Here is a 14,591-nt window from a genome sequence, read left to right on the forward strand (position 1 = left end):
ACTGAATTTCATCCAATTTCCATTGCCTCCAGGAACTGACACTTGGTCCATACGTATTTCAAAGCCTTACCTAGTATCAGCTCCCGTTCTACGTATTATACTACAGCTGTTCCCAGTACCACCAGTGATATTTTCTCGTGCTTCTGCATGACTAGACCATGCCCAGATCTCCTTACCTAAGTAATGACCAGCTATTACACCAGCCTACTTGCCACATGTGCCTGTTCTGTGCTCCTTATCAGATGGGGAAGGAGGGGTATGTGTCTTTCACCCAGTTAAACACCATGACACATTCCCTCCTCCTGCCAGAAGTATGGCTAAAATGCAAAAGTCTGTGTTGTCCATCTCTATATTTTTCTTGGACGCGAACATCTCTGGTCATTTAATTCACCTAAGAAAATCACTGCTTCACATAAAACATCTTTTGTTATTTTTGGAGTGAATTTCACACAAGTCTGACAGAGCAGCAGACAGGCTCCTTTTTTGTATTTCCAGCAAACAGACAAATGGCAGTGGCATCCCATCACCTACTGCCCTTCAGGCTTTGCTGGCCAGGACCACCTCAAAGAACATTACATTTCTAGGCTTATCGCTTCAGTTATTTGCTTCTTTGGCGAGACTAAGACTAAATGAATGCCACGAATCCTGTGCTTTAGAGACTTCTCTGTCAGAAAAATGAAAAGAACTCACTTCCCAAGAATGAGACAAGACAATAATCACTGTCGGAAGCAAATTTAGGAGGGAAAAATGTTATGGACCACTGGCGGTCTCCTGAGCCATCCCTGCAAAGACTTCTTTGTAGAAGGAACAATGGCTGAAACATCAATAGAAATAGGCAAGGATTGCAGTTGTCAGAACAAGAGGATGCAGATAAGGACCAGGGCTTTCTCCTATTAGAGCAAGAGCAGGCAGACTGGTGGAGTTTTGAATATATTTGTTGGAAAGGACAGAACTATTGATCTTTATTGAAGTGGAGAGGAAGGCTGATGGGAAACAAAAAGGGTGGCTAAAAATAAAACAGTAATTCTGTTTTCCAGTCAGGAAGAAAGAAGAGAAACTGTCTGTTCCTATCCTACTCAGCAAATCAAAGAATAAGTGATTTATAATCAGATTAACAGCCATGGCTTCTAATCTGCCCAATTTGTCACTTGCTGTAAGTCTACACCTGAGCTGTCAGCAGCGGAGATGAAAATGATTGATCTGTGACTTTGCTGGCATAATAAATGCTAGTGTATACAGATGAGGATGTTTCTTATCACTGGCTACCTCAAATTGTGCTAGTTACCAATGACTATGAACATTACTTCTTTCTCATTCTTGGTTCCCTGCTTGGAAACCCTGGATACATGGGGGAGATTATGAGAAAATGTGCAGGCTGTGTGTCTCAGTGAGATGGAGAGAGGTACACCAGCACAGACACAGCCTTACCATTTGTCACTGCTTTTTGTTTTGGCTTTTAAAAAATTCCCTTCTGTGCCTCTGCCACAAACTAGTACATAGCCAGTCTTAAAAAAAAAAAAATTAAAAAAAAATTGTTTAAGCAACAAAATACTTCCTGTCCGCAAGAACAGTTATTTGTCCATACTCCTCTGAATCTTCAACACCCTCCCTTCCTTTTCACTCTTTTCCTCTCCTCTTCAGGTCTTTCCCTTTTCTGAACCTCCCCCGCTTCTGCCTAGGTCTGGAGCCTTTTTAAAAAACAGAATTAGATTGGACTCCTTTAAAAGCCTTCAGCAGAGTATATTCTCAGTCAGAAAACATGCATTTCATCAATATTTACTGCAGTTCTTATTTCCACAAAAACTTCTAAATAAACAGGACACAAACTGCATTAAAAACAGAGTCTAAAGAGGCCTATTTCCTGCTGCCATTTAAAAGATGAAAGCAGAAAATGGCTCAAAATTACCTCCCAGCTCTCTTGCAAGAAGTGTTTTAAACTCCCCCCAAAATACAACAGCAATAACAATAGATGCCATTGTTTCAAAACTTCTATTTCTCTCATTCTTTTTTTTTATTCTTTTCCTTTGTGTTTTGGCAGCTGTGAATAATTCTGTGCCCTGGAATTGTTCTGCGGGCTATTAATGTCTGTGACCTTTTACATCAACAACAGCTCTTCTTTTCAGTCATTTCTTGAAGCACTACCTAGTATGAATTTAACATGACAGAGGCAGCCTCCTACACACACACACTTTTCTGAGACATGCAGAAGCATGCTTTCTCCCTTCCATTAAAAAAAAAATAAATCACTTTATCAGAAAAATATATGCACGCTTTCTAAATAACTGTGTTTCATGGTGATGGGGAAAAAACACCTACATTGTGACCTTCTGAAGTTCTCTTGGGGAAATTAAAGGACTGATTTTACAGCAGGATGATCTCATTAAGTCTAAGCCATTATGGGGGGTCTCTTTTGAGTTTGCTGTTGCTGCATTTACATTCTAAGAGTGTATAAAGAGCTCATATAGGAGAGCACTCTCCTACTCTATGATCAAATGCATGCACATTATCAAGAGCATCTCTAGTTCTTTTTAGATTCAGCTAATCAAGGATGCTAATGGACTGGAGTCTAGTTATCAGCAGTGCAATGCTCCTGCCCCAGTTTCCCGTGATGGAAACAAACAGCATCCTGTTGCAAAACAGATGGATAAAGTGGGCAGCAGGCATACCATTTGTGCGGGATGAAGGGACTTCAAAAACAGAGGCCTGTAAAGAGTTCTTGACCCTCTAAGTCTATGCATAAATTCAAGGTATGCTTCTCTTCGCTTAAGAACCAAAGATTGGCCAAATGAGTTTGCAGATTATTTTTTAACAGGTTAGATTAATTGCCTTAATAGGTCAAGAATTACCCAGCTTAGGTCCTGTCTATGATTTACACTTTTTAAGTGTCAAAGTTAAGATCCTAAAGGTTGCCACCTCAGTTAAAATTAGTAGTGAGATGTGGGTTAAAACAAGACATAGAGATGCACTGGACTCCAGCAATGCCTCAGATTGGACGTAAATATTGTAGTAAGATCCTTTGTAAGCTTCCTTTGTAAAAAACATAGACTTGGGGACTCCAAAGTTTTCTTTTTGTATATGACTTATCTCTGCTCCTTGCCAGCTGCCAGACATTAATTTCTTTGTGTCACCTGACAAATTCTGGGAGGCCTCTACTTCTCTTAGATCAGGCTTGTCATTTTTTCTAGTCATGCTGAGCCTTTTTGGACAATACAGGGCCTTCTAGATGATTTTCTCTGAAATCCATTTGTCAAGAAAGAATGAGTTTCTGACAAAACAAAACATTTGCAACATCTCTCTTTTTCTCATGGTATATGTTGAATGCTTGTAAAAATCTTTTCAAATAAATTCTTTTTAGCTGAAGTTCTTCACATTGTCTAATGAAAATCTGACAATTTTTAAGAAAAATGGATACAAAAAGTGATTTGGCTTGGTTCATATGTACATTTTTCTTCAAAGAATCCCTCATCACAATATCACCACCATGATACCCACCTTTCTCAGAAACACCTGTAGCAAACTGCCTGTCTGATTAGGGACCCATAGAAATAGGGAAAGCAGACTTGATGTCCTCCTAGAAATACAATATATTTCTCCTTCCTATAATAATAGAATCATAAAATTATTCAGGTTGGAAAAGACCTCTAAGAAAATCATCTGGATAAAGTCTTTTAAGCTGGGAAGAAGGGAGGGAACATTGTAAATGCAGAGGAACACTTGAGGATTCCTGAGAACTCATGAGTTCCCACGAGTGAGTGATCCACTCAGAAACCCATCTTCCAAAATGGAAGATGACTGAGAGTTCTCATGCTGTCCATATTGTACAATGATGATGCTTCATTTAGGAATTATTACAGTACAAATTGTGGATAATATAGCCTGGAACTTTCACTTTTAAATAACACAGCTCCTTCCAATCACATGCTGCAGTCTACACTTCACTTCTGGGTCACTGATTTGAGACTAGCCCAGGAAAGGAGCCACCACTAATAGCTGCTTGGCAGTCACATTTCAACTCCTGGGGAACTGATACTGGAATTATTCAAATCACCACCATAAAGAGTTGCTCTTCTGTTATGTTATACCTGACAGGAAAAGGCCTGAGTATGGCCTGGTACCTCTGAAAGCTGGTACCCCAAGACTGTGAATCCATCCAAATGGCTCGGTGTGGACTTGTCTAGAAGAGCAATGTGGGGATATAAACACACCTGATTTCTGTCTTACGCTTATTTTAGAGACAGAACAACTCTCCATTGATACGTCCATGAGAACAAATACATTGGGAAAAAAAAAAAAAAAAAAGAACCTTTAAAAATATAGATTTGTTTTTGCTGTATCCAATATGTTCTTGTCTAAAAAGCCCATCTGGTCTAAAAATATACAGCACCTGTGTGGATTTTTTACGTATTGAAGCTTGAAGTGCTAAATATTCCTTGTTGTTAAAATAAGTCAAGGATATTCAGAGGATAAATACATACATATATAAAATGTTTGCAATTTGATGCATCTCTGACTTTACTGACTGTGTATGTTCTGGATTGTTCACTGAAAGGGTTTTCACACAAAGATGGGCATGCTGGACAGAGGATAGATATGAAAATGATCAAATAATGGACAAAGGATGTTATCTGCACACTTCACCCATCTCAGTGATAGCTTTCTTTACAACTGTCTAAGCTGAGCTCTTCCAGCTCTTTTTTGATGGACAAAAACATTTTCCTCCATCTTCCCTAAAGATAACTGAGTCACAGAGCAAAGAAGGAATTGAAATACTGCAGAAGAAACGTACAATATCAGACATACAGCAGCAAATCCCAGTTAGTGATGATGCTAAATATACATTTTTTCTATCCCAACCAAGCATTATGTCTCTCTTGCTCTTTTCAGTGCTGTACTTTCAAATGTCAGAGAACTGTGTAGCATGACGTTTGTATCTAAGATCTTGCTTCTAATCTTTAGAATAAAAGAATGGGAGAGAATGAAGGGATGCTCTTGAGGTCACTGGCATAATGTTCTAAGGTTGCAGAATGAACTCAGTCCACACCTATTTACTACCCTAAAGTTAGTCATTACAGCAGGACAATAGTGAAAAATGTGCCCATTTCCCAGCTGACTAAGATCAGAATCACAGAAGATTTTGTTCTGAAGATGTTATTTATGATGCAATCTGACCATATTCATACTAACTCTCATCTCTTTTCATACAATTCATGTTTTATGGAATGATACTGGAGACAGAATCATAAACAAGGATTCAAATATCTAAAATGCTTATTCAGCTATAGCCATGCAATTATTCGGTAGGCATATGACAAAGCACACCAGTAAGCAGACAATGAAACGGTCTGCCACCATCTGTCTCTTCTCTTGAGCCAGGAAGGATTCTAATTATCTTTAAATCTAGGACCAGCAAAAACATTTCAAATATGTAGATAATTTCAAGATATGGAAGAGAAGAGGTAATCCAGTGATTTCTTCAGGCTCTGCTCCCTTTTATGGCTCTGCCATCATTCAGGAAGGTATTGGAGCCGTCAAAGCCATCTTATTATGCAGGAAAAGCATTTCAGTTCGCTTACAACCCTCCTTTATAACACAAGAGGTACAGAAGCACCCCAAACTATGATTTTGTTACTCCTAAAACTACAAAAGCTGATGGAACAGATCTCTCTTCCTTCCTTGCATAAAGAAGCTTGTCAAAACGTATATTCAAATCCCCTTCTTTCCATATAGACGTCTGCATATTTGGGTTTTCAACCCACAGGGAACTCCTGAGACTGGAACTTTTGAGCCAGTTCTCCCTGTACTTTGCTGTATGGTAATCTTGTAGTAGAACAGACCCATCTGAAAGTCTCAGCTCTGAAGTCAAAGTAAACTGAAATAATATTGCTCACTTTGAAACCTGAAAAATAACAGTAAACCATAAGCTCAAATATGTCTGTAGAAACAATTACTGTAAAACACATTTGGCACTGGAAACTGTTTTCAAAACACAGGATGAAACGCTACTGTGATGGATTTGATTCCTGTTTTAATGTCTCAGAGAAAAAATGGAAGCCTCTTTGCATTTTAATGACTATTACACAATTATAATGATTGCATTAAAAAATAGACATAAAGACTGTGAAGGCTGTTGTCTCCTAGGGTACATTAAGATACCACCCATGGCTGAGAATCAGCTCAGGCTCCTACTTCAGGCTCCGCCCCTGGAGAGGTTAGAAGTTTGCCACATGTAAAGATGATCATCCAGACTTCCCCTACAGTCAGCAAACACACCTGAGTGCTCTAAAGAAGGGATGAGAAGATACTTCTCACATGGACTTGCACACCTCCTGCTGTTGTTCCAAAGGGGAATCAATTAGTTACTGTTCTCTTCTACTTCTGGTAGAAAGACTCTTAAATTAATCCAGGTAATCCTGCAGAGGATAAAGTAACCCAAGAGTAGATGACAGATAAAGGGCAGAAGAGTAAGGGTGAAAGTCATCCTCAGTATCCTGCTCAACTGAGCTATTCCAATGCTGCAGCAGGAATTAAACAAATCAACTTAATCATTCTGCTTATTATTGTTGCAATTAATCACTGGATTTCTCAGGCAGCATCACTTTGTTACTTAGTACTTTTGTGACTCTTCCCTTGCTCGTTTACTCACCTGTTAAAGATTAAACACAGCTTGGGAGGCCACCTGTTCCTAAAGCTCAGTGCTATCTAATTCTTCATCATTCCAAGTTTTGAAACACAAAGTACATGCTAAAATCCAATTAGAAAGAGAAACGAGTCATGAGAAAATCTAGTGGCAAAAAAACAGATTTGACAGCTTAAACCATTTCCAATTTACAGTTATATTGTATGATCTAATGCAGCTCACCTTGCCAAATGGCTCCATTAGCATTTAAACTTCAGACGAACACCATATGCAGTGAAAGGATATTGATTACTAGCCACTACTGGAAGGAAAATTAAAGCTAGGAAAGGGGTGACAGATCTGGATGAGGTGTGCTTGCAATCATCTTATGCCAGACTAAGGGAATAAGAAGGTCAACTCTGTACGGTTGGAGCTGTTCCCTCTCTGGTAATACATGTACAAAACAAAACAAAACAATTCCAGATTCCTTTGTAAAGATCCCTGTAAATCTTTTACAGATAAGCAAAGAAATTGCACTGTTCTGTCTCTGAAGGGGCATTCCAGACTCAACAGGACAAGCTGGAGAAGTCTTTTTGGGTGTGGGCCTCAGATCAAAAAAGGGAAACACGTTGATTTGCTATGCCAGGAAGCCAAAAGACTTCATTTCAATAGATACTTGAGAAGAGAAACCAAGGGGGGGGGGTGACACAGGAGAGAGTTTAAGTGAAGAGTTTAAAGGAACTAGGAAAAATTATAAAGATTGTATTAAAAAAGATAAAAACCTGTAAAGTGACTGTTGAAGATGTCTTTAGTCCATAAAAAATTTAGTACTCAGTCATCTGGGCAAAAACGGCAAAGAGGAAGAAGAAAAGAACTGAATAAACACAGAGAAAAGAACTGAAAGATAAATGGGATAAGGACAGAGAGGAAATGAATCCTACAAAATAATTCCAGGGCAGCAACCAAGGATTGCACTGCTGAGGTCAGACTGGCAAAACCCATGGATTCAGCATAGTCCAAGGGCTTGTGCTGGTGCTGTATCTACAATCAGCCCTTCTTAACATTTATGCTACTACACTTGTGGCTAAACATAGATCCTTACAATTTATGCAGATGCAACATGCATGAAGCAAAAGGACAGTTATGGGAGCTTTTAAGCTTTCAGGACAGCTGTCAGAGCAACTCTGCGCAAGGGCTGGTACCAGTGCTGAATAACCCTGACCAAGTCTAGATACAAGTTCTTTTCTTAGATTCATAGCAGAAAAATAAGGGTATGTATTTAATGCTTTAAGTTCTGTCAATGTTCTTACAGATCCTGTTCACCCACTTTCAAAAGGCTGTCTTGCTGGCAGAAACTTGTAAATATGCACACATCAAGTTCAAAATTTCTCTCTCATCTTTAAAGCATACCGGAGCATAATGAGAAATGCAAGAAAGATCCTTTAATTTTTGCTTTCAAGATGTTATATTTCAGAATCAAAGTTAACAGAGGTAGATTATATAATGCTGACCTTCCAAAAGGGAAAGAATATAAAGTTATCAAGAAATCCAATAGGAAGAAAACATTTTCAAAAATAAATAAATAAATAGATAGATAAATAAATAAATAAATAAAGCAAATAGACAGAGGTACTTATTTGTTCCCTTTGCATAGTAGTATTGTACAAATATCCTGCAGGACAGTAAGCAAGCTTCTGGGAACACATTAAACCTTGATTCTCCAAATGACTCAGCTAATTGCTTAAAGGCAACGTCCTTAGCAGCCAGTTGAGACTGAATATCTGGAAAATGAATGCTTGTTTCATAGGTGGCTCCTGAAGCCCCAGTTGCAGGATGTTGGAGACATGGCAAATGACATTTTCACGCTCTGCCTCTTTAGCACTCATTCCAGCCCTTTGGGATATTGCATTGTTAGCAGACTGCAGAGGATTTGACTGAATGCCTTTGATTTGTGAATGAGGACTTCTATATTAACGTTGGACTATTAGAAATGATGCAGAACTGGTCATATACATTTTCTGGAGCAAACCAAAGACACTTCAATCAGAACGACATGGACACTTTTTGACCAGAACTTAAATGTAACCTGGCATTTAGGATACATACAATAACACCACATGATGTTTTTTCTCTTTCTGAGACTCATTCAAACAGTAAACTCATTTTTATCAACATCTCAGTCACAATGCAATCTGGCATGACTGAGAGCCAGCACAGAAAAGCTTCAATTCCACTGTGCAACTAAGCTGCCGTTGGAGATTTGTGTGTAGGCTCAGAATTTGAACAGCTAGATGCATCAAAATATTCGATGCATTGGTCAAGCGTGTTTACATCGGCGTTTATGGCCATATGAATGCATGCATCATTAGAAAAGTTGAGGAAATTGCACGTTACTGTGCTTTAAAAACAGGAAAGGTGTACAAGGGAAGCTCCTGTTCAAATCATGATTGCTAGACAATCAAAACTCAACTGCCGTTCGGTTCCTAACAGTAGCTGCAGGCAAAACTCCTAAATAACTCAAGAATTTTTCCAGCTTTTGCTACTATACTCATCTCTGTGCCAAGACCCTCGAAGTTTAAGATGACCTTGCCGTAACAGCTATGCAGAATACCAGACTCATCCATCATATACCTTGGATATTTGGGTCCATATCTCATCTGTCCTGGTCACTCTGCTTCACTTCTTCCTCAACTTGACAAATGAGGAAGCTGAAATGTATGATGAAACATGCATGACAGAAAAGAAGCAAGGTTTTGGAGATGGGTTATTTTTGTGTTTCTCCTATGCTTTCTTTTAATTTTCAAAAAAAAATATGTATAACAGTATGGAGATGAGTGTGAAGATTTTTATGTCTTTTTTAAAATGCTATTTCTAATATGAGTTTCCACCACTTTTCCCCCTACCCCCCACTCCTATATTTTGGCTCCGTCACAAAACACTTGCAGAGAACTGCAAACAATTGCAAACCACCAGTTAGTAAAATGGTGGTTGCCTGGAGAGCCTGCAGCCTTGCCTAGCAGTTATATGAACAGCAGTTTGAAGATTCTCGAAGCCACATGAAAATCAGCCTATGTCCCTATCTTCACTTGCTTATTGACAAATTAAAAGCATTTCCGTATCTTTGCATCTCTAAAGCCTGTCATTTACATAACAAACAGCAGTTAAAAACTCACAAGTGTATGTCACCCACCAAGCTCCAGGTCCAAGAACACAGTCTTGGTAACAGAATCTGATATGTTCAAATAGGTTTTGTAATTAACCTTCTAAAAGATGAGGTTGGAACAACTCCTTTATTCAAGGCAGGCAGCATATGTCATTACTGTATTTCACCGTGTGTGAATTCCTGGAAACATGACTTTACATATGCCTGCATGCAAGAGGATTTCTGTGTCAATGTGCATACTTAGGATTCTTATGGTTACTTTCACCTCTGTCTGTGGATTATTTCTGAATATAGCAGAATCTGAGAACAGCTAAATGACATAGAGTCAGTACAGAGTCATATTTATGTGCAAGAATGTGAGAGAAATGCACAGAAATGCCTGTGTGGATCATTATTTATACACCTTTGTTACCAGGAAATCAGTATGGCTTGTTTTCCACATGGTTATTTGACACTGCTTCCAACACTGGAGAGAGCTTCTATAGCTCTGATCCTCTGCTGCAGCTTTTTTCACAGGTCACAAGTATTCTGCAGCTGCTTAGTATAAGCCATCCAAACAGATGTTCTTGATGTCTATCCGGTTTTCTGTTTCGCTTCTGTCCCACCTAGCCTTCAAAATTGTACCCTTATAGTTGCAGAAACCAGGGGTATTTATGAGAGGTAAGTTTTCTCCTGCATGTTTGCATCACTTGTAGTATGTAACAGTCAAGGCACTTGATGGCCTACTAGAATGTGGTATAAGCAAGGGAAGAGAAGGGAAGGCTGCAAGTCATTTGGTCTTACGTAAGCACTTGAATTCCTTCACTGAACAAGGAGAAAACTAGAATTTTGTAGAAGCTAGAATCTCAAAAATATGACCTGGAGCTTCAATAGGATAGATCTCTTACATTCCAGAAAGAATCCCAGCTTGCTTTTACCTGACAGCTTTTGTGTTTCTGACAGGAATAGGTAAGCATGCCATACATATTAGGGAGCTTTCAACGTGTGCTCATCTTCACGTAAATATCTAACTACTGGGAAAGCCAGGGTGAAATGATTAATAAAGCTACCTAGTGCTTATAGCTTTTATGGTACGATAAAGGGAATCCCAAGGAACAATGGGGTAAATGAAATGGAAAAATGGTAATAACAAATACTAAAAATAACTGACAGTACGTATCAACTCACATATTCAAGGTATTCTAGAGGTTAGAAGAGGTCTGTGTTCCTTTAATAACATCATGGCAAGCAAGAGGAGCACAACACACAGCTGAGTTTCTACTCAGCACTGTTTCAACCTCATGGTGGGACACTTAATTACGAACAAACTATCTAAGCACATTCCAAATATGATGTTGGGTTTGAAAACATTCCTGCTTAGTTCCTGGCTTTTTTTTTCTTTTTCTTTTTTTTTTTTTTCAACAAGTATTATCACATCTGTCAGCATTAGGAAAACATGCCTGTACGAACAATGCAAGAGCTAAAGGTGGAAGAAAAATAAATACTTTTAGGTTCTTTAACTGGAGAGGTACACTTGCTTGAACCCTTTGACAGGTGAACAGTCCCAGGGCATTTTTTTAAGAAGTTACAGGGAAGGTACAACCTTTCAACACAAATTGCATGTACTTTACAATCTCATTCTACAGAGCAGTCCACCAAAAAGTAAAGAGCATATCAACATTTCAGCTCGCTTTGATTCAAAGTTCCAAGTCATTAGGTCAATTAGTAAGTCAAGTCTCAGCACAAGGTAACGGCTTCAAATAATCTCATCATGTGTGATCATTATTAACAATGCAATAGTATCTTTCACAAGAAAGTTGCAGAGTCTTTCCTCCTAGCATCTCTCCTTGTAATGAATTTCACTATTCACATTCATTTCATGGCCTTGTTTGAAATTTTGTAAGTCATTAGCTAAAGGAATTTTATGCACACTGAGTGAGCTTTAGATACCTACAACAACAGTGTTCATGTTGTGAAAAATTCCTCCCTCCATTCCCAGTACTGAAGCTGAACGAATTTACAACTTTCAAATGAGTCTGCTGGACTTAATATTGCATTTTAGATCCAATTTTCCCAGCAGAGAGTTTGACCTTTAATCTTCGGTGTTGAATTACTACAAATTCAATCCAAATATAAGCTCCTGTGTGCTGACTTGAGTTTACCTTTGTTTTGCAGGAGACCTCTTTCTACATTCACTTTATGCAAGTTATTATTAGATTAGTGGCATTTTCTGGGTTTTAGAAGAAAATCCCTAGAAAGTTTACCTGCCCTTGTAACTTCTGAATGAGATAAAGAACAGCCTGCTTGTCGACTTTGTATTATCTGTTCTCCAGCATGACAATCTCATGCTGCTACAAGAAAACATTGCATTGTTTCCAAGCCTACTCCTTTCTCAGGCCCAAACAGAAGATGTGTATCTCTCGAGCACTCAACAAAGGTGTGTAGGCAATAAGGAGTACTTTATATTGTGAGACTAACTCCTTTCAGTACACTAAGGTTTACACGTACGTTTTTGATGTGTCAGACAAGAGGTCTGGCTTTTTGATCTGTTCAACTGCTCTCTCAGGGATGGGCGGATATGCTCTCCTGAGTACATCCAGGGATGCCTGAGCTACATGGCCTTGCATTCTTTCACTTTCTACCAAAGCTTGTTGCTGCCTCATGACTAGTGACATAACCACATCACAGCTTTTTCCTTAACCCAATGTTAGTCTGTATAGGCCTGGCCCGATATCAAATCTGTCTACCTATTTATCTGTCTACTGTTACATGTTTCTTACCCTAAACCTCTTAAAACTAACAGCATCAGTTTGGGCAGCAGCAACAGGCAGTTAGGCCAGCAGCTCTGAGGGTGAGGTATCCTTTGCCATCTCAGATTAGGGAGACCTAGCTCAGCTGCCACTTGTGCAACACATCTCACTGCAGCCTAATTTGCCTCTCTTCCCCTTCTGACAGGATTTCACTACTCAGAGAAGAAAAAACAATACTTGTTTCAAAGGAACAGGTCATATTGTATACTAGTCAAAAACCTTTGCAATCAGTCTGATTGATGAGGTTGAGCTGATTTAGACCTGCTAATGCTCTAATCTAGTCTGCTTAACACTTCTGAATTCCCTCCTTTGCAAAAACAGAGGTTATTTGGACCCAAGGTAAAATGAATGACCCATAATGCTATGGCAATGTGGTATCTCCCAAGAGTAAATTCAAAGAAAGATGCAGCTAGGTTTCTAAAATTTATAGAAAATCATGGGATGTTATTTTATTTTTATCTTTTTTAATTCTGTGATACAAATCGTACACATTCTTCCCTAAGACACCACAGGTTTTTTGCTGGACTTGCATGCAGCAACACAGGACAACATCAGCCTCAGAAATGCACTCAGGGATTACAAAGCCTGCAAAGAGCAGCAGGGCGATGCACTGTTTAGACAACCGGGGTACCCTGGGCCATGTTTAATTTCCCTGTTGTAGATGAAAGGCCTTCCCCTGGAGCCTTTCTCTGCCAAGTGCTGAGTGCTGTCCCAGTGCAGCGTGCAAATTTCAGGGCTTGGCAGAGGAAAGGCAGCGGAAGATGGCAATGGGGGAAGGCAGCACAGTTTGACAGGATGGCGTACCAGCCACCTGGACACCTTCTGATAAGGTATCTAAATCACAGCAATTTCTGAGACCAGCAGAGCCCAGATGAATGGCAGGTGTGAGATTTATAGAAACTCCTTGCTATTCTGCAGCAACAAGTCCTTTGGAGAAGGAAGCTGTGAAGGGGGAAAGGAGGGGAACAATGAGGGAAAGAATAAAAGCCATAATGAAGAGCTGTCCTGTCTCCAGTCATAGGAACAATAGGGAACTGTAGGAAAGAAAGAAGAGAGTTCTTTCACCTTGATTTATTCTTCATTTTAATCTCATTTTACTTTTCTCTGGAAACCTTTCTCTCCACTTTCCTTAAACTTCAGCTCAGGAGGTGGTCTTGCCACTGGCAGATTTCCAGGCAAATCAAGTCAAGCCGCAGCTTAGATCAGCCCTGACAGCTTCTGCAGCACCAGTATTCTAATGTCAAAGTAACCAGGCAATTCTGGACTGCATTTTTCTTTTTGTAGCAACCCCCTTCCTTCCCCTTCTCTAAAGAATTCCCCAAGAGAAAGGGGAGAACATCTTTCCACTGCTTCACATGACTTCCTACACAAAACAAAAAGAGGCACAAAAGAACAGTGAATTTAATTTGTGCCGGTTTGGTAGCCTCAACAAGGCTGACAATCCCTAGTTGTAGCAATAATACTTTAGAGTTTTCAGAGTGGAATAGCCTAAATGCCTGCTTTTCTCAACATAATTTTTCTTTGGAGACGTTCCCAAAAAAATCTAGCCAACACAAGTCTAAACGAACCATGTTCACTAGCTGACCAATGGCAGCCTGACATGACAAGGGACCCCAATAGCCTGGCAGAGTGTCACTAAAATAAAAACATATATATATCCTCACACATACATGACGGTCAATCACATGTTTCTGATTTCAAGACTGGAGCTGTGTTTTGTATAAAATCTTTCCAGATATGCTGCAAAGCAACATGTATTAATGGCTTTTTTATTGGCAACTACAGGTGAAAAAGTGTAAAAAGGGAAGAAAATGGCTTACAGTGAAGAACACATCCCTTTGTGTCTTGACACTCTTCTCAAGGATCTGTTAGCTGGTGCTCAGGACTTCTCAGACCTTGTAATTCAATAATGTCTCAGAGGAACTATCATGGTCAGGATACCTGGTGAAGCATGACCCATCAGTCCTAAGTTAAAGAAAAAGGGAAAAAGAAAAAAAAAAAAAGAAAAAAAAAAAACCTTGAG

At 39.3% G+C, this 14,591-nt stretch overlaps 1 protein-coding gene across 7 annotated transcripts in view; it reads right to left on the reverse strand.

The window, feature by feature from the left end:
- LOC310902580 (uncharacterized protein) overlaps window positions 1–14,591 on the reverse strand; it is a 522,528-nt gene that overhangs the window by 387,206 nt on the left and 120,731 nt on the right. For 6 of the 7 annotated variants that reach the window (XR_014586805.1, XR_014586806.1, XR_014586807.1 and 3 more), the window contains one exon: window positions 14,389–14,533. The exons of the other annotated variant lie outside the window; for it this stretch is intronic. The gene's annotated coding sequence lies outside the window, so the exon portion shown is untranslated. The remainder of the gene's footprint in view (window positions 1–14,388; window positions 14,534–14,591) is intronic. 7 annotated transcript variants of the gene reach the window in all.

The sequence above is a fragment of the Anser anser genome (assembly GCF_964211835.1).
Source record: "Anser anser genome assembly, chromosome: 7".
Lineage (NCBI taxonomy): Eukaryota > Metazoa > Chordata > Aves > Anseriformes > Anatidae > Anser > Anser anser.